Raw genomic sequence first — 20,808 nt, 5'->3', positions numbered from 1 at the left:
TTTATTTCCCCAGGACTTCATGAAATAGCAAAGAGGACAGTAGAAAAGTGTACTTTGTGCCAGCAATGTAATCCAAAGGGTGTAAACAAACAAGTATTGCCTGGAGGTCGTAAATGGGCTCAGACCCATGCAACATGTTCAAATTGACTTTACTGATTTACCTCCCTCAGAAGGAAAGAAGCATTTGTTGGTCATAACTGATCAGCTCACAGGATGGGTAGAGGCATACCCCACCGGCCGAGCAACTGCAACCACAGTTTGTAAAATACTGCTTAACGAAATACCCAAGTTTGGCCCTCCTGAAGTAATTGACTCCGATCAAGGTACTCATTTTACAGCAAAAGTTTGCAAAGAACTTACTGAAGCAGTAGGAACAAAATGGGCTTTCCATGCTCCCTGGCACCCCCAGAGCTCAGGCCAGGTGGAGCGTATGAATGGAACATTAAAAAGCCTTTTAACTAAATTGTGCCAAGAACTCAACCAAAAGTGGACTAAAGTTCTCCCCCTTGCTCTTTATATTGTTCGGACTACTCCAAGTGCTAGAACTAGACTGGCACCTTATGAAATTTTGTTTGGACATGTACCTCCCACTTTTGCTCCTCTAGTATCACTTCCAAGCAATACTAATATGACTAAGGAAACAGAAACCTATGTAAAGGAGCTGCAGCGCCACCTAGTGACATTGCAGCAGTATTCTGCCTATTCCCAAACTTTACCACTGTGGGAGGCTGTTCATTCTTTTTCACCAGGTGATCCTGTGTGGGTAAAAGCATACAAGAAGACCCCGCTCCAACCGCAGTGGCTGGGACCCTTTGAAACTCTTCTGGTAAGCCCTACAGCGATCCAAGTCAAGGAGCTGCCCACTTGGATTCATCACACTAGAGTCAAGAGGAGCACCGCTAGGGAATCTGACCAGGTAAAAGGTTCCCCAGAAGTAGAAGACGTCGGACTTCGAGGGAGCCCCGCATGTTCACCCCACCGTGAGCCGGTTGAACCAGAAACAGACGACATCTGCGCCCAGGATCAATGGACTGCTACCCCTTTGGGCGACCTGAAGCTCCGACTGCAATTAAAACGGCCTTAGATTGGTGGTGCCCTTTCCAAAAGGGATGGCCTCAAGTTTTGGCCTGGGTTCTTATTTGTTTATTGTTTGTTACCTTTCTTTTCTGGTGGTACGAAGAGTAGAGGCTGTGGAAGCACACAGCCCCAATACCTTCATACGCCTAGCTCATGAAATGAAAGCACGCATGCCAGCATTGCACAATACATCCTGCTGGGTGTGCTCATTAATGCCAGCAGATAGTCAAAAGGGTCTCCCCATGGTCCCTATTCCCCTAAGTGCAATGAATATGACTTGGACCCCCATCATTAAAAGACCCTTCTGGTAATCTAAATGTAACTTGGGCTGACACTGGCATTTCAGACAGCAGGTATCTCATAGTATGGAAAAGGATTGGTCAGTGGTGCCTTTTAAAAGAAGGAAAGGTAGCAGTAGGCAGCAGTGAATGTAAAGCCTACTTTAATGGTACACATTTCGGAAGTAAAAGGGGCCCTAATATTTCGCTTCTGGATGGGGCAACTGGTTGCACCTCCCAGTGGCACAGTGTCCCTGGCCAGAAGTGCTACATGCATGGGGAACATCACTTTTTATACGAAGGACATAAACTAGTTGAGGAATATGTTATTAACTGCACGCTTCAATTTAGCCTATCAAATTGTACTATGTGTTTATGTTTTTCAAATGCCTCAACAGCTCAATTTTCCCTTCTCCCAACATGGTCAGAGTAGTACAAAATGGGCAATAGTTCTATCTCTAAGTTGTTTCCTACACTTTTTGGGGTATACTGGGTATGTGGCAACAAGGCATACTTAGCTCTCCCTTCCTCATGGAGTGGGTCCTGCTATCTAGCCTGGTTGGAACCACCTGTGGTATATCGAGCTCACCTCCCAAAGGGAAAGATCAGAAATATAAGAGGGGCTGAGGAAGACGTTAAAGAATCTCGCCCCCTCACTTGGCGAGCTCTAAATGACTGGACAGGTGTTTGTGCAGGGTTTTACTTTGCTTGTGGAGGAGCCACCTGGCGAATAGGAGAAGGAGTAATGAGGCTCCAAGGGGTTTTAGAAATAATGGCAAATACCACCGCGGATGCCTTGGTGGATTTGGCAGCTGAGCAGTGAAAACTCAGGCAGATGGTACTTCAAAACTGCTTGGCATTAGATATATTACTGGCTTCCCAGGGGAGAACATGTGCTTTGATTGGACAGGAATGCTGTGTGTATGTCCCAGACGTTTATAATGCCACTTGGGAAAGAGCGAACCACCTTATGGAGGTGGCAAAGGACCATGGAGGGAAGTGGATTGAGTCCTGGTGGAGTAACCTGTTCAATTGGATTCCAGATATAGGTGGTTGGCTCCATAATATACTCCGAAGCGCTGTTGTAATTATATGCGGCTTGCTGGCCTTATATGTAATAATAAAGGTTGGGTGTTGGATGGGTACCAAGGTGTGTTCTGCCCAAAAGTAACCAACCCCAAACTTACCGCTCGTTAGTTGACCCAGGAGTCCCTCCAAGGTACTCCAGGGACAAAAGGGGGGACTGTTAGGCCCAAAAATATGGAGTGTAGAACATTGTTTGGCCAGCTTAGCCAAAGTCAGGCTAACAGTAGTTGCTAGGCCATTCCTGCCTCCCTGTAAGACCTGAGAGCACCCTTGCTTAAGCTGCAGGGGATAAGATAGGAGGTGGGGGCCGCATTCTTGTACCAGATGTACTAGGAACAATTTGTTTGAACAGATGGAGACTCGAAGTCCCCACTCCCTGTTTCTGTTCTTTATCTGTACCTAGCTCCCCCTTTTCTCTCAGCCTCTGGTGCATGACGAAGAAGCTGATAAGAAGCTGCTGAGGCATCATGAACTGTTTGTACTGTCAAAAAGATAGATATGTATGAATATTAGAAGCTTTTAACTAGTAAAGGGGGGTTTGGGGGTTTTAAGTTGCTTAACTATGACGCGATGGAACGGTCTATATAATCTCACTAGTTGTTGTAATCGTGGCTGGTTCTCTCTGGAGACGGGCCGCTCTCTATTGTTGTGTGCTCTCTTCAATAAAGAACTTGTATTGGATCTTGCTGGTGTTGCCTGTCTCTCACTCTGCGGTCAGACAACGAACCTTGCCGTCTGGGTTAAAAAGTCCCCGACACAGCCTAGCCAGCACGTTGTGAATGGATTATTCAAGTTAATGGTCCATCCATGGAAGACGTTTATCCTCACCTGATGGATTTTCCTGTGGATGCTTCAGCCAATATATGAATAATGGCTGCTATAACTCAAAGCATGGAAGGACATGTGACTCGATCATACATCATAGAATAGAATCATGTGATACTGGATTCCATCTTGTGTCTGTACTTTTCCACAAACTCTGCTGGGGACTTTGCTTGAAACAGTGAAGTTCCCCCCACATGGAAGAAGCTATAAAAGGGGGAAGTGACATCATCATTTGGCCTCACTCCCACCACAGCTCAACACCTGGAAACACCTTAGGAACTAAGACTGAACTGGGGATGTGGTCTCAGGCTGAAGGTATTTCTAGCTGGTGTATGGAAGATTGGAGGACTGTTTGTACCATCAGGGTGAGACACGGCTTGATTCAAATCCTGTCTACTGAATAGAACTTAGATTTCAATTTTGTTTTATTTCTTAGGTAATCAACTTTGATGTTTGCTATTACTTACAATCACTTACATTCCATCTTTCTGTAGTTAATAAATCTACTTTATTTATTTTTAACCTAAAACCGTGTGTTGTTTGAAGTGCAAAGGGAAATCTGCTCAGGAACAGGGGCTGGTGCATTGTCCTCTCCACACTGAGGGAGGGGTGCACTGGGTATTAAACATACACTGGTCAGGCTTTTGACCAGGTCAAGATGGTGCAGCTCTGGGGTCCTAGGTTGGGGAGCTAGGGGAGGGGGGAACTGGCTGGAGCCTCTGCATAATGGTCAAACAACAGGAAAACCTTTAGGAATTGAGTCTCACTTACATTAAGGGCCCTTTTACACTGCTCTGGCTGTGTGAAGTGGGCCTTTACAGTGGGAATAAACATCATTTACTCCGAAAGCAAGGCCCCTTTATGCTCATTGAGTTGTGAAAAGGACTTCATGCCAATGAGAATCAGGCTGCATTTAAACAAACAAACAAACTTGCTTTTTACATAAGAATACAGAAATGAATTTATCTATCTTTTCATTTTGCATTTACAAAACTCTGAAAACAGATCAATACATTTTTTGTTTTTGAAAACGGTACTAAAAATATCATTTGAGCTAAGATTCTTTAATCCAAAAATGAAGCCTGGAGCAAATATCTATACCTAAAAGATAAGCTCTGTGATAGACCCAGACCAGTTGGGAACAGCAGAGTAGCAGAAGGGAGATATACCGGCCACTGGATAAGCAGTTTTCTGTTCCTTGAGTGACCAGAGCAGGGGCTGCTCCAGGCTAATAGACCACCTGACTCCAATTAACCTGCTAAGAGTCAGGTGAGGCAGTGAAGCACCCGACTCTAATTAAGGCCCCTCTGATGCTATAAAAGGGCTCACTCCAGTCAGGCCAGGGGGAGCCAGAGGAGAGGAAGTGTGTGTGTGAGGAACTGGGAGCAAGAGGCTGAGAGTGAGTAGGCGCACTGCTGGAGGACGGAGAAGTACAAGCGTTATCAGACATCAGGAGAAAGGTCCGGTGGTGAGGACAAAGAAGGTGTTTGGAGGAGGCCATGGGGAAGTAGCCCAGGGAGTTGTAGCTATCGTGCAACTGTACCAGGAGGCACTATAGACAGCTGCAGTCCACAGGGCCCTGGGCTGGAACCTGGAGTAGAGGGTGGGCCCAGGTTCCCCCCATACCTCTCAACTCCTGATCAAACAGAGGGGGAATTGACCTGGACTATAGCTTCTACCAGAGGGGAAGGTCTCTGGACTGTTTCCTGACCCACAGGGTGCATCTGTGAAGCGAGCAAATCCGCCAATAAGCACAGGACCCACCAAGGTAGAGGAGGAACTTTGTCACAGCTCCTAATGGCTAAGATATATAAAATAGAAAAGTTAGAGCCTTTTAATTGTAGCAGCCCCGTTATGCAATGGAGCTGAAATACCTAGTTCCTTAAACTCACTCTTTCAAAACACGAGAAGATATATAAAACTAGTTATTGCGCTTGTTTTAATTATGAATTCAATTGTTACAGATGTTTGAATTTTTGCAACCCATCATGGTAAGAACCTGAGAATTTAAAGTTCTTAAACACTTACATAAAGTTCAAGTCACCAGGGCCTGATGAAATACATCCTAGAATACTCAAGGAGCTGACTCAGGAGATATCTGAGCCATTAGTGATTATCTTCAAAAAGTCATGGAAGACAGGAGAGATTCCAGAGGACTAGAAAAGTGTAAATCTAATGCCTGCCTATAAAAAGGGAAATAAGGACAACCTGGGGTATTACAGACCAGTCATCTTAACTTCAGCACCGGGAAAGATAATGGAAAAAATAATCAAGCAATCAATCTGCAAACACCTAGACGATAATAAGGTGATAAGTAACAGTCAGCATAGCTTTGTTGATGTCACTAGGCATCACCCTAGGTAACTCGGGAGGGTGGAAGGCCACTAAGTGTCAATGAAGCCTTCCTGCACTAGGCCTAAGTGAACCAAACTCTATCCTTCCATGTTTAAACGCTAATCAATCTCAAAAGCCAGGTGCAATTGGAATATGTAAGCAACCAGTTATCTGTGTGCAACCCCCTACTCAAGCAGTAATAATGAGGCCTGCATGTTTCTGGCTGAAGGGGAAAAAGGACAAGATAACGGTTTAAAGAAGTTACGAACAAGCTAGGCTTATAGCTGCCAAGAATGACTTAACTGCTTAAATGTAATAGTTATTTGCTTAGTAACTATTACCAGGGACGGGAGGGGTAGAGGGAGGAATGGGGAGGGGGGAGAAAGGGAGGTCTAGAGGGGAAAGGGGGGGAGGTGAGGCTTAACTGCAAAATGTATAAAAGACGAAAAACTGTTTCTGTTAGTGTGCTTGATCTGAGACGTGCCTGTCTCCTAGCACCGCTTTGGGATCCCAAATAAACTGTTTGCTTCTCCCCGTGGTGTGTTTATTGGCGCGAAGCACACCGGGCAATGAACCCGCTGTTGCTTTGCCTCGGGCACTCTGTGCTGGCAACAGCTTTGTCAAGAACAAATAGTGTCAAACCAACCTGATAGCTTTCTTTGAGAGGGTAACAAGCCTTGTAGATGGGGGGGGGGGAAGCAGTAGACTTGGTATATCTTGACTTTAGTAAGGCTTTTGATACGGTCTCGCATGACCTTCTCATAAACAAACTAGGGAAATACAACCTAGATGGAGCTAAGGTGGGTGCATAATCAGTTGGATAACCATTCCCAGAGCGGAGTTATCAGTGGTTCAGTCAAACCAAAAGGGCATATCAAGGTGATCCCACTGAGATCAGTTCTGGATCTGGTTCTGTTCAATATCTTCATCAATGATTTAGTTCATGACATAGAGCAGAGGTGGGCAAACTACAGCCCGCGGGCCACATCCAGCCCATGGGACCGTCCTGCCCAGCCCTTGAGCTCCCAGCCAGGGAGGATAGCCCCCAGCCCCTCCCCCACAGCGACAGCGCGCCATGCCGCCAGCGCTCTGGCCCGCCGCTCCTGCCGGACAGAGGGGCTGTGAGCTCCTGCTGCTCTGAGCAGCATAGTAAGGTGATGGGGTGGGGGTTGGATAAGGGACAGGAGATTCCAGGGGCAGTCAGGGGACAGGGGGTGCAGGATAGGGGTGAGGTCCAGGGGGGCAGTTAGGGGAGGGGGTGTGGATAGGGGTCAGGGCAGTCAGGGTACAGGGAGAAAGGGGGGGTTGGATAGGGGGTGGGGTGCTAGGGGGTGGTTAGAGGTAGGGGTCCCGGGAGGGGGCAGTCAGGGGACAAGGAGCAGGGGGGTTGGACGGGTCGGGGGTTCTGAGCGGGACAGTCAGGAGGTGGGAAGTGGGAGGGGGTGGATAGGGGGCAGAGGCCAGTCTGTTTGGGGAGGCACAGCCTTCCATACCCAGTCCTCCATACAGTTGCGCAATGTGGCCCTTGGGCCAAAAAGTTTGCCCACCCCTGACACAGAGAGTACACTTATAAGATCTGCAGAGGATACCAAGCTGGGAGGGGTTGCAAGTGCTTTGGAGGATAGGATGAAAATTCAAAGTGATCTGGACAAACTGGAGAAATGGTCTGAAGTAAATAGGATGAAATTCAATAAGGACAAATGCGAAGTGCTCCACTTAGGAAGGAACAATCAGTTGCACACATACAAAATGGGAAATGACTGCCTAGGAAGGAGTACTGTGGAAAGGGATCTGGGGGTCATAGTGGATCACAAGCTAAATTCGAGTCCAGTGTTTCTGGGATATATTAGCAGGAGTGTTGTAAGCAAGATACAAAAAGTAATTCTGTTCTATTCTGCACTGATTAGGCCTCGACTGAAATATTGTGTCCTGTTCTGGGCACCACATTTCAGGAAGGATGTGGTCAAATTGTAGAAAGTCCAAAGAGCAGCAACAAAAATGATTAAAGGTCTAGAAAATTTGATCTATGACAAAAGATTGAAAATTTTGGGTATGTTTAGTCTGGAAAAGAGAAGACTGAGGGGGAAACATGATAACTGTTTTCAAGTACATAAAAGGTTGTTATAAGTAGGAGGGAGATATATTGTTCTCCTTAACCTCGGATGATAGGACAAGAAGCATCGGGCTTAAATTGCAGCAAGGAAAGTTTAGATTGTGTTGGGATCCACTAGGCATAGCTACCAGGTAATTCGGGAGAGTGGAAAGCCAAGGTGTCGATGAAACTCTTTTGCTCTGGGTCTGTGAACCACAGTGACTCCATCTTGGGAACTCTCATCTACTTCTATGCTAATTGCTTACATGCTCTGAAGTAGGCTGAAGCAGAAATGTATTGGTCAGCGTTTCTGGCAAATGGCTGTAGTTTCATTCATATTAGCAAAAATAATAGAGATAAGGAGGAGGGAACAAAGAGAAATAGTTAGTTTGTAGCTGCTTTCCCATATATCCCCAAGGTATTTAGTGCAAAGGGTCAAGGAATGTACCTTGTTCTCCCTTCAAAATGATAAATGTATCCGCAACAAATGTCTCTTGTATCCCCCCTCCCCAAAATAATATATGTATCCTGTGTAACCTATTATCTATTGGTCAGCATAATAACGTAAAAAGGATGAGAACTGAGTTGTTTGTTACTGGTTATAAAAAGGGCCTATGTTGCCCATGTAAGGTGTGTCTCTTCTGGCATAAGTCGAGGAGCACCCTCTCAGCTGACTGACAAATAAAGGACCTGGTACCCGTCTTCTTGTCTCTCCGTGCCTCCTTGGTGTAATTAGGTAAGCTCCGGGGGGAAACGGGCCCTATTTGGCCAACAATTGGACATTAGAAAAGCTTCCTACCCGTCAGGGTGGTTAAGCACTGGAATAAATTGCCTAGGGAGATTGTGGAATCTCAGTCACTGGAGATTTTTAAGAGCAGGTTGGACAAACACTCGTCAGGAATGGTCAGGGCCGGTGCAACCATTAGGCAAACTAGGCGGCCGCCTAAGGCGCCAAGATTTGAGGGCACCAAAAAGCAGTGCCCAAAATGTCTGGGATGCTTACCCGGCGCTGCGGCTTTGATCAGCTCCGGCCAGCCAGGAAGTGATGCCATTCCTCCTCCGGCCGCCGGGGGTGCTGCGCTGCTCCGGCTCTTCACCAGGGCCCCACCCCGACTCCCCTGAGCTCTGCAGCAGGGCCAGGCCTGCACTCATGGGTGGGGGGAGTGCAGAGGCACAGACCCAGCTGCGCCACTGGGGTGTGCTTCCTCCCTGCCCCCAAAGCCATCCCTGCCCAAGGCCTGCCCCCCCCAGAAGCCTGCCCCCCCCCGCTCCTGCCCCCCCTGAGGACCCTCTCCCCACGGAGGTCTGGGGCACCACACGTAAGGCCCTAGAATATCTAGGGATGGCCTTGGTACCCACCACCCTGCCCACAGCCAGCCCCTACTGCACCCCCTGCCCTGCCCGCAGCCAGCCCCACACCCCCTGTCTCCAGCCAACCCCTTCTGCACCCCTCTGCCCTGCCCGCAGCCAGCCCCACACCCTGTCTCCAGCCACCCCTGCTGCACCCCTCTGCCTGAATCAGCCACCCCCACCCCCTGTCAGGTTATTCATTTATTTTCATTAAATATGTAGACTAAATAATGAAATTAATAGAATTAATACACGCTCAGCTTGAAAATTTAACGAACAATGCCACATTATGCAGTATTCATTTTTGCAAGTTTATAATCGATGCTCGGGGGGAGGGATGGGGATGGGGGGGGGCGCAAGGTGGAAGTTTCGCCTAGGGCACAAAGTATCCTTGCACCGGCCCTGGGAATGGTCTAGACAATACTTAGTCCTGCCTTAAGTGCAGAGGACTGGACTAGAAAACTTTTCAAGGTCCCTTCCAGTCCTATGATTCTGTGATTCTAAAAGACACTTTTAAAAACGTGTGAACATGTGTTTACATAAGACAGTGTAATGGTTCAGCAGATAACATACTAGTCTATCAACTCTTTATGTGGATATGACAATACATGCCATATGTACTGCGATAGTTAACAATAATAGGGCAAATTTAAGAAAAAAAAAAAGAAGAGTTGGGAGAAGTTAAGAATTGTGTATGTTGATTTTGGATTGCTATTACAATCAACATCAAGAAAGGAAATTCACAATGTAATATTGAAAGAATAAAACATCTCTCTATTTCACTGAAATACCCTCTTCCAGTAACGTTAGTTATATAATTTCAAGTCTGAAACCAGTTATATAATTATCAGACTTGAAAGCAAAGATAAATTTAAATGGAAACAAAGGAGAAGGGGGGACTTTACTGACTGGAGTCTTTGTGATTTGGAGTGCATGGTTCCTGCTGGAGACTGGTACAACAGTACTTTTACCAAGGGTCTGATTCAAAGCCCACTGAAATTAATTGGAGGCTTCATAGTGAAGACAATTGGCATTGGATCAGGCCCTTCACGTATATCTGTGCTTGAACAGACTATGGCTAATGGGACTATTAGGCACTACTGTCATTTGAAAATCTACTTGTGGTAAACAGTATTTTCCCCAGTCGTCTCGGTCAGCTTTATTGTAATAGCCAGTTATGTTGCCATGATGAAAGAAGGCTAATTTAATAATGCCCTTTAAGTAAAAGGAACACTTGGCTATTCCTCAGTCTCCCATTTAGGACAGTGCATAGAACTAAAATAATTTGGGGAAACTAACTTTGGTGCTTCTGGCTGGATTGAGTCATACGAAAGTGAAGACAAAGTTACATCCCGCTAAACATAGGATGTCAGTGTCACCAAAGCCCAGGTATGACCCTGATATCTGAAACCACTGCAGTGGAGAAGAGAAGCGTCCTCTCCCATTAGACGCAAGCTCACTTGGCTCTAGCAGAGCCGTTCATTCCCCAGAATTGGAGACATAACACCCTTTCCCCAACAAAGAACAGGAGCAAGCACTTGCCACCCTGGAGCCTGCTGAACAAAGTAAAAGCTGGTTGCTCCTGGCAAAGCCTGGCTTTCAGAGAGAACGGGCAGAAATCGTGGGGGAGTTTAAAACTTCTGGACGAAGTATTAAGTAAAGGGGGGGAAACAGGTCATGGCACAAGAAGGGACTTGAGAAAACAGGGGAAGCAGCGGGGGTGAGGATTTCCCACCTGAGTGGCACATGGCTGGGGACTCCAGGATGGTGGTGCCCCCTTCTTGTTTTTGGCTGGTCCCAGTCCGTCCAGGCCTTTGGACTTTCTGCTCCAGGGATTGCTCCACGGCTGCTCCACCCCCCCATATCACCCCACCCCCCCGGGAGGCATCCGCTGATCCCAGCGCCCCCTCCCCTAGCAGCACCACTCCAAGCCAGAGAGGCCATGCTCGCAGCACCGGGAGCTGTGTTACCCAGAGGGTGCCTGCTCTCAGAAGGGGGGGGGGGGAGCTGGGTGCTTCCTCCCTTCAGTCCCCTCGAGTCCCCAACAGCCTCCTGCCACCCCAGTCAGTGTCAGCGAGCAGCCTGACACCACTTTAACCCTGTGCCAGCGCCTCGTGGGGCCGGAGCTGCTTGCACCAAGGTGCCCCCCCAAGGCAAAGGCACTGGTGAGCCACCACCACCGCTCCTAGTCGCAAGTCCCAGGATGGCCTCCTGCACCCCCAGAATGGATCCCAGCAAGCAGAGCAGCAGACCCAGAGCTTGTGCTGAGTAGAGCAGGGAGGGGAGCACAGACAGGAGCTCGGGGGTGCCCTCTCCCACCCTCCAGGGCCCAGCTCTGATCTTTGCATTGGGGAGGGGTGACAGGGGCCTAAGGCAAATTTTGGGGTGGCTATAGTCCCTGCAAGCCCCCCTCTGTTCCCCCCGTACCAACAGCTTACAGAAATCTATTACACCAGCACTATTGTCTTTACCATCCTAACTTGTAATCTCATCCTAAAAAGGTATTCAGTGAGTTTGACAAGATCTATTTTCCATAAACCCATGTTGATTGCGCTCCTTTAATTCTTTATTAATCAATCAGCACTTGATTAATAAAGAATTAAAGGAGGGCAATATAATTTATGGCTATCAACTGCTCCATGATCTTTCCCAGGATCGATGTCAGACTGACAGGCCTGGAATTACCCACATTGTCTCATTTACCTTATTAAAAAGCCCTGGCACAACATTAGCTTTCTGCCAGTCTCCTGGAACTTCCCCAGTGCTGCAAGAGTGATCAGTGTCCCCCCCTTCCCCCATTTAAATGAACCATTATTGAATCCAGCCCAGCTCAGAGACGACTAAGAGCTGTTCCCAGATAACAGGTGTTTGGCGAGTCTCAGTCCCGGTTCCCACATCACAAACTCACCAGCAGGCTTTGCACTAGTTGGCAAAATCAGCTCGGCCAAGAACTGCTATGGAGAGTGACTACCAGGGCTGGCTCCAGCTTTTTTGCCGCCCCAAGCGGCAAAGCGAAAAAAAAAAAAAATGAATTAAAAAAAAGCCGATTGGCAGCACTTTGGCGGCAGCTCAATCGCACCGCTTCATTCTTGCACGGCAATTTGGCGGCAGGTCCTTCGCTCCCTCTCTTCCTCTTCAGTGGCAGCTCAAAGAGCAGGAGAGGGACTGAGGGACCTGCTGCCAAATTGCCGCCAAAGACCCGGACGTGCCTCCCCTTTCCATTGGCCGCCCCAAGCACCTGCTTCCTTCGCTGGTGCCTGGAGCCGGCCCTGGTGACCACTGCTCTCACAGGATGGCCCTCCCCAGCTCAGGGCTGAGGCAGCCGCCAGGGCCCGGTCTGTGTAGATAAACAGAGGGCCTCACTCACCAGGGCCAGTGAGCCAGCACTTAAAAAACTGTCTGACTTTGTTACAAGATAAAGCTTAGTTCATGAAATCATCAAATTAGTGTATAAAATGTCACATCTGTCTGGGGTATTTATCTGGCACCTATTACTGTGGTATTTGAGGCCCGGATCCACAAAGGGATTTATGAATCGAGATACTGAGCATCACAACTCCAGGCACCCAGAGAGTCACTGGAACAACCATGGGAACCGCACAGTCTGAGCCAGGCCCCTCGGCTCAGATCCCAAAGTTATTTTAGGCTCCAAACTTCCATTGATTCAAATAGACGTGAGGACCTTCATTATCTTTGGGGATCTGGGCCCTAGGCTGCCTGTGCAATGGTGGGGAGAGATCAGCCCTTTCGAATGGGATCCCCAAAACCCAGCACAGTAGGTGGTGAGCTGCCTAAACTAGTCAATGAGACGTGCCAAAGCCCCACCCCCTCAGATTCAGCACCCAAGTCCGGGCAGCAGGGAGGTGCCAGCTCTGCTTGGGATCCACAGCCAGGAACCCACCTCTGCAGTCAGTTTAGCTTAGATGCCTACGGCATGTCTTGCAAGAATGAGTTAGGTGTCTGCCTGACTCCTCACCAAATTGGGGGGCAGAGGGGGGAGAGAGGATGGAAAAGTTCCCATGTTATCGCCTTTAGCTCAGTGATTAGAGATCTGATCTGGGATGTGGGAGACCCAGATTCCATTCCCCACTCAGACAGACGGGGGGAAAGAGACCCCTGTTCAGATCCTACCTCTCAGGAGGGTGCTCTAGCCACTGAATAGGGACATTCAGATGTGGGGTCCTTCAGTCTCCTGTAGAAGCTGCTCCAATAATGAGATTCATTGAAGCAGAGGGACTAAACCAGGAGTCTCCCACTTCCTGGGCGATGCCCAGACCACTGGGCTACAGAGTCACTGTCTGGCCCAATGGCTCTTTAAGTGAAAATTCAGGCACCAGGTGAGTTTAGGTGCCTACAGGGATGGGTGGCAGCTGAGTGGGGGTTTTGTGTAGGGATCACGGTGGCACCTAAGTACCTTTGTGGATCTAGCCCTGAATAGATTCATAGATTCTAGGACTGGAAGGGACCTCGAGAGGTCATCGAGTCCAGTCCCCTGCCCACATTTATCTAACCTACTCTTAAATATCTCCAGAGATGGAGATTCCACAACCTCCCTAGGCAGTTTATTCCAGTGTTTAACCACCCTGACAGTTAGGAACTTTTTCCTAATGTACAACCTAGACCTCCCTTGCTGCAATTTAAACCCATTGCTTCTGGTTCTATCCTTAGAGGCTAAAGTGAACAAGTTTTCTCCCTCCTCCTTATGACACCCTTTTAAATACCTGAAAACTGCTATCATGTCCCCTCTCAGTCTTCTCTTTTCCAAACTAAACAAACCCAATTCTTTCAGCCTTCCTTCATAGGTCATGTTCTCAAGACCTTTAATCATTCTTGTTGCTCTTCTTTGGACCCTTTCCAATTTCTCCACATCTTTTTTAAAATGCGGTGCCCAGAACTGGACACAATACTCCAGCTGAGGCCTAACCAGAGCAGAGTAGAGCGGAAGAATGATTTCTCGTGTCTTGCTCACAACACACCTGTTAATACATCCCAGAATCATGTTTGCTTTTTTTGCAACGGGATCACACTGTTGACTCATATTTAGCTTGTGGTCCACTGTAACCCCTAGATCCCTTTCTGCCGTACTCCTACCTAGACAGTCTCTTCCCATTCTGTATGTGTGAAACTGATTTTTCCTTCCTAAGTGGAGCACTTTGCATTTATCTTTGTTAAACTTCATCCTGTTTATCTCAGCCCATTTCTCCAATTTGTCCAGATCATTTTGAATTATGACCCTGTCCTCCAAAGCAGTTGCAATTCCTCCCAGTTTGGTATCATCCGCAAACTTAATAAGCGTACTTTCTATGCCAATATCTAAGTCGTTGATGAAGATATTGAACAGCGCCGGTCCCAAAACAGACCCCTGCGGTACCCCACTCATTATGCCTTTCCAGCAGGAGTGGGAACCATTAATAACTACTCTCTGTGTACGGTTATCCAGCCAGTTATGCACCCACCTTATAGTAGCCCCATCTAAATTGTATTTGCCTAGTTTATCGATAAGAATATCATGCGACACCGTATCAAATGCCTTACTAAAGTCTAGGTATACCACATCCACAGCTTCACCCTTATCCACAAGGCTCGTTATCCTATCAAAGAAAGCTATCAGATTGGTTTGACATGATTTGTTCTTCACAAATCCATGCTGGCTGTTCCCTATCACCTTATCACCTTAATGCCTCACAATGTTTGTGTTTGTTTTTACCCTTACTACTCCCGTGCACTAGGGAACTTCCACTATCCCCATTTAACAGCTGGAGAACCGAGGCACAGGAAACTAAGCCCCCCCCACTCCCCCAAAAAACCCACAACCCTCTAGGAGCACTTCTATATTTAGCATGTTGTAATTCAGGAACCTATTGTCACTCACTTCAAATTCAGTAGAGATATTGGGTGGGTCCCAGACTTCGCCGACCCATTGTGGGTCATGGGGCTGATCCAGGAGTTTACAATGAAATGGGGTTTACAATCAAAACTCCATTGCAATTGTCTCTATGAAATGATCCTGCTGCCCCCATTGTCTCATTAGCCGCCAGGCAAGCTTCCCAGCAGATTGTACCCGACTGCTAGTCACAGCAGTTAAGACGCTGGTCTCCGGGATAACCGGATCCCTGGTCATTCTGGGCTCTGAATAAAAACACCAAGTCCGACCTGCTACCGTTCATGGGGGCCTAGTTCACAAGGGACTGAGCTATTCAGTAAACGCCGTGTGAATCCCAAGAGTTTGTGACTAAACAGGTAGAAACTATTCTGAGCTTCCTTGCAACGAACAGCTGCATTTGCAGCAGGCAGAACTGGTTTGCCAGGGACCCATTAACCAGAAAAGGAGCTGGGTTCCCAACTCGCTTGATCCTTAACGAGGAGTTTCACCAGCTGCAGGTTAAACCAGGGAGAGAACCGGAAGCCCGAACACCTTGAACACAGCGCTCGGATTATAGGACATCTCCCCACTGGGATTCCGACGACACGAAATTAATGGACTAGCCTGGAAATTAGCAGATGCTTTTAAAATCTCCCTGATCAAATTCGAGTAAAGCTCTTAATAATCAGCTCCTCCTGCTTTCATCTCTCCGAAACTGGTATCCCTGGCTCCTACACGTGTGTACACAGAGAGAGAGAGAGAGAGCGAGAAATCAGCCTGTGGCATGTTTCTTCCATCTACAAACCGGAGCGTTGTCAGTGACTAATTTCCACTGACAAAATTCTCTGTCCAAACACCGGAGCAAAGTTTAAGTCACATTAACCGACAATACCTCTGTGCTGCCGCCGCAGTTTGCAGAACAAGCGGGTGCTTTTCCTGTAGCCTCCGAGCTCCCTCCAGCCTCTGCAGCGTCCTCCCGGGCTACTGGGGTTTTAACGGGACAGGCACATCCTTACAGGGCTGTGTCTGTTTCGTAATGCGGTTCCGTTTTACTCCGAATCAGACAAAGCGCCCACAGGAAGACAGCACGAGTTCAGTTCATTCTGTGGCTCTGCTGCTGGTCCGGGTGAGGGGCCAGCAGGGGGCTGGCGAGCCAACCAGTTCTCTCTGAAAAGTGAGAGATGTGAGCCCGGACCAGCAGCATCTGCTGTCTTCCTGCGAGCGCTGCGTCTGATTCGGAGTAAAACGGAACCGCATTACGAAACAGACACAGCCCTATAAGGATGGACCTGTCCTGTTCAAACCCCAGCAGCCCGGGAGGACGCTGCAGAGACTGGAGGGAGCTCGGAGGCTACAGGAAAAGCACCCGCTTGTTCTGCAAACTGCGGCGGCAGCACTGAGGTATTGTCGGTTAATGTGATTTAAACTTTGCTCCAGTGTTTGGACAGAGAATTTTGTCAGTGGAAATTAGTCACTGACAACGCTCCTGGGTTGTAGGTAAAAGAAACAGGCCACAGGCTGGTTGGTGTGTGTGTGTGTGTGTGTGTGTGTGTACGTACATGTAGGAGCCAGGGATACCAGTTTCGGAGAGATGAAAGCAGGAGGAGCTGATTATTGAGAGCTTTAGTTGAATTTGATCAGGGAGATTTTAAAAGCATCTGCTAATTTCCAGGCTAGTCCATTAATTTCGTGTCGTCGGAATCCCAGTGGGGAGATGTCCTATAATCCGAGCGCTGTGTTCAAGGTGTTCGGGCTTCCGGTTCTCTCCCTGGTTTAACCTGCAGCTGGTGAAACTCCTCGTTAAGGATCAAGCGAGTTGGGAACCCAGCTCCTTTTCTAGTTAACGGGTCCCTGGCAAACCAGTTCTGCCTGCTGCAAATGCAGCTGTTATTTGCAAGGAGGCTCCGAATCGTTTCTACCTGTTTAGTCACAAACTCTTTGTTTTTGGAATATTTGTCAGTCATGTGACAGGTTTTCAGATGAATGTTCATTTGTGTAAAAATTCATGTAGCTTTTGGGATTCACACCGCGTTTACTGAATAGCTCAGTCCCTTGTGAACTAGGCCCCCATGAACGGTAGCGTCGGACTTGGTGTTTTTATTCAAAGCCCAGAATGACCAGGGATCAGGTTATCCCAAAGACCAGAGTCTTAACTGCTGTGACTAACAGTCGGATACAATCAACTGGGAAGCCTGACTGGTGGCTAATGAGACAATGGGGCTAGCAGGATAATTTCATAGAGACAATTGCAATGGAGTTTTGATTGTAAACCTAATTTCATTGTAAACTCCTGGGTCAGCCCCATGACCCACAATGGGCCAGCGAAGTCTGGGACCAAGGCAAAACATCTCTACTGAATTTGAAGCGAATCTGAGAATGGGTTCCTGAATTACAGCATGCTAAGAATCGAAATGTTCTAAGTCAAACTTTTTTTCTAATTTTGTAGCAGAAAAAATCAGAAGAGCTTAAACTCTGTTTACTGCAGTCACCTGAGATCAAGTGCAAGAATCAGTTGTTAGGTGATTACAGTAAAAACATAGGAAGCTATTACTAGTTTCATTGGAAACTGTGCTGTAGGCCAAATAGATGTCAAATAACTGCTGGAGATATAATCAGAGGGGTGGCTGTGTTAATCTGTATCCACAAAAACAACGAGGAGTCCAGTGGCACCTTAAAGACTGTAATCTCCACTCCCTGCATGTAGCCCCTAACCCCCACTGAGATCAATGGCAGTTCTTTATGAATCCCATCCATAGTTGTCAGCACAGTTAAACTTCTACCTTTTCTTTCCCCAGCTCCTAGCTGGAGAATCGTGAGCTGAAAGTAACTAGAATTAAGCTGAGCTGAGCTGTGGGGGACTCAGGTTCTGGTTCCGGCACCGCCAAAGATTGCTGTTTGCACTTGGGCCAGTCACTGAGGGAACGTCTACACAGCGATGAAACATGTACCATTGGTCAGCTGCTTGGGCTCAGGCTCGGGCTCTGGGGCTGTAAAACTGCTGTGTAGACGTTCAGGCTGGAGCTGGAGCCCGAGCTCTGGGACCCTACAAGTGGGGAGGATCCTGGAGCCCGAATATCTACAGTGCAATTTTTACCCCACAGCCCAAGCCTGAGCCTGAGCCAGCTGACCTGGGCCCTCCGAGGCCGTGCTGCGGGTCTGTTATTCCAGCACAGACATACCCTTAGGGTGGGATCCACAAAGGTACTTAGGTGCCTAAACCCCAGAGGCTGGTGCCTACAGCTCAGGTTTAGGCACCAAGCCCCAGTTCCAGCTCCACGACAGTCCACAAAACTCCCACCAAACCCTGTAGGGGCCAAGTTTATGTGCCTAAGATTTAGGGTAGAAGTTCCCTCAGCCCATGTGTTTCTGCAAATGCGAACTGCTGCCTTCGTCAGGGCATCTGGACACCTGTCTCCCACCTAAGCCCCAGAGCAAGTCACGAGCAGGGGGAAGACAGACGTTTATCCGCCTGTGTCATATACAGGACCCGATCAGGTAGGTGTGCTCAGAGGGGGTCCATTCAAAATTTGGCTGACTCCACAGGAGGAGCAAGTGGGGATGGTGCCATTGGCTACCTTTAACTTTTAGCCCAGTGGTTCGAGCTCTCACCCGGGATGCGGAAGTTATAAGGGAGGCACCACCCTCTCCTGAGCATGCCCCCTGGACTGCAGGCAGGAGAGGCGGGGAATAGCATTTTCCCCTGGTTTGTGGATTGCACTGGGGCTTAGGCAGGAGATAGGTATTTGGACACGTAAAGCGAGCCAGCAATGCATATAACCAGGGGCAGAAATGTTGCAATGCTTAAGACCTTTAGTGGATTCCACCCCTAGTGCACAGCACCAGAAAAGACTTGGTTAAAATATTCCTAATTTTAAATAGTGGTTGTAAATAGGAACGTGGGCACCACCTGAGCAAAGCTGTTTGCCAGCGTGCAGTCAGTTGGAGGAGTGGGACATTAGACTGAAGCTCCAGGGGCAGGGACTGAATTTTCTTCTGCATCTTCTACAGTTCCAACCACACTGCTAGTGTTTAAAATAAAAATATGCCCATTTTACAGATGCTGCTATTGAGACATGGATAAGTTAAGACCCCAAAATTAAATAGTCAATTGTAATTTTGGATCCAAGTTTTGGTTTCCTTTGGGTTCCTGTGAACTGTCTTAGGCTAGGTCTACACTACCGGGGGGGGGGGGGGGGGGGGGGTCGACCTAAGATACGCAACTTCAGCTACGTGAATAGCATAGCTGAAGTTGTGTATTTTAGGTCGACTTACCTGGCTGTGAGGATGGTGGTGAGTCGACAGCTGCCGCTGTGCCGTTGACTCCGCTTCCGCCTCTTGCTGCGGTGGATTTCCGGAGTCGATGGCAGAGCGATCAGGGATCAATTTTATCGCGTCTTAACTAGACGCGATAAGTCGATCTCCAATAGATCGATTGCTACCCGCCGATCTGGCGGGTAGTGAAGACGTGCCCTTAGTGTTATAGGGCCCTGAATGGGGTCCTCCTTGGGCACTATTGCAATATAAATGATTTAATACTTATCAATTTGCCAGTCAAGCTTTTTCCCGTATACCAGTCAAATGATACAGCACCGGTAGTGAAAGTTCAACAAAGTGAATCTGAACATAGACATTTAGGATGTTAAATAGCTACTTAGTTACTGAAATGTCGATTGTAATTAAGTTTGATCATGATTATTCATAGCTATGATATACCAGGGCACTATCCAGACTAATGAGCAGCTGTGTCACCCCTGCCGTGCCCCCTTGGGTGCCTACAATGCCTTGCTGAAGCAGCTCCTACCTGGGCCTCTCACAAACAGCCTGCCAGCATACATGCCCTGCCCTGAGTGTCTGTGTGTGATTCCAGCCTGTTAGCCACACTCCGGTTACACTCTGGCTTTGGCCAGCCCTGGTTATTCTGCAGGGGACCCCAACACATGCCCAGTCTTAGATTTCCTCCCAGGAACATATGTCCTGTATTGCAGGGGTTCTCAGCCTTTTTCTTTCTGAACCCCCCCTCCCCGCCCCATGCTATAAAAACTCCATGGCCCCCCTGTGCCACAACAACTGGTTTTCTGCATACAAAAGCCAGGGCCGGTGTTAGGGGGTAGCAAGCAGGGCAATAGCCTAGGGCCCCTGTGCCATAGGGGCTTCCGTGAAGCTCAAGCTTTGGCTTCAGCCATGGGGGGCAGGGCTCAAGGCCCTGGAGTTCAGCCCCATGCGGCAGAGCTTGGGCTTTCTGCCCTGGGCCCCAGTGAGTCTAATGTTGGCCCTGCTTGGCGGACCCCCTGAAACCTGCTTGTGGCCCCCTAGATGGCCTGGGATGTCTGCTGTATTGCCCAGCCCTCTCCTGGACAGTACAAAATATTTTAAATCCATTATTCCTTAAAGGGAATAAGATGCCATTTTATCATCGCAAATAGACACTTATTTAAACACACTGGGTTAGCTAAAACAGTAAAACAAGCTTAACTACAAAGAGAGAGATTTTAAGTGAGTGCAAGTAACAAGGCATAAAAGTCAGAAATGGTTACAAGAGAAATAAAGATAAAACATTTACTAATCACAGAATCATAGAAGATCAGGGTTGGAAGGGACCTCAGGAGGTATCTAGTCCAACCCCCTGCTCAAAGCAGGACCAATCCCCAACTAAATCATCCCAGCCAGGGCTTTGTCAAGCCAGGCCTTAAAAACCTCTAAGGAAGGAAATTCCACCCCCTCTCTAGGTAACCCATTCCAGTGCTTCACCACCCTCCTAGTATAATAGTGTTTCCTAATATCCAACCTAGACCTCCTCCCCTGCAACTTGAGACCATTACTCCTTGTTCTGTCATCTGCCACTACTGAGAACAGTCTAGATCCAGCCTCTTTGTAACCCCCTTTCAGGTAGTTGAAGGCTGCTA

At 48.1% G+C, this 20,808-nt stretch overlaps 2 protein-coding genes across 10 annotated transcripts in view; one reads left to right on the top strand and one right to left on the bottom strand.

Annotated features, from left to right (window-relative positions):
• Positions 1 to 15,987, bottom strand: part of LOC135981878 (GTPase IMAP family member 8-like) — a 56,560-nt gene extending 40,573 nt beyond the window's left edge. For 4 of the 6 annotated variants that reach the window (XR_010599060.1, XR_010599058.1, XR_010599059.1 and 1 more), the window contains exon 1: positions 15,798 to 15,987. The gene's annotated coding sequence lies outside the window, so the exon portion shown is untranslated. Of the gene's footprint in view, positions 1 to 11,950 lie in introns of all 6 variants that reach the window. The other 2 variants (XR_010599061.1, XM_065586616.1) reach the window with 1 other exon arrangement.
• The window catches only part of LOC135981889 (GTPase IMAP family member 4-like), a 71,571-nt gene that overhangs the window by 38,267 nt on the left and 12,496 nt on the right, over positions 1 to 20,808 (top strand). Inside the window, exon 1 of one of the 4 annotated variants that reach the window (XM_065586657.1) lies at positions 16,076 to 16,306. The exons of 2 other annotated variants lie outside the window; for them this stretch is intronic. The gene's annotated coding sequence lies outside the window, so the exon portion shown is untranslated. Of the gene's footprint in view, positions 1 to 16,075; positions 16,307 to 20,808 lie in introns of those variants that run through there. One more of the 4 variants, XM_065586655.1, reaches the window with a different exon arrangement.

The sequence above is a fragment of the Chrysemys picta genome, chromosome 2 (assembly GCF_011386835.1).
Source record: "Chrysemys picta bellii isolate R12L10 chromosome 2, ASM1138683v2, whole genome shotgun sequence".
NCBI classification, from domain to species: domain Eukaryota; kingdom Metazoa; phylum Chordata; order Testudines; family Emydidae; genus Chrysemys; species Chrysemys picta.
The sequence above is the reverse complement of the archived record's forward strand: the minus strand, read 5'-3'. Positions and strand labels throughout refer to the sequence as shown.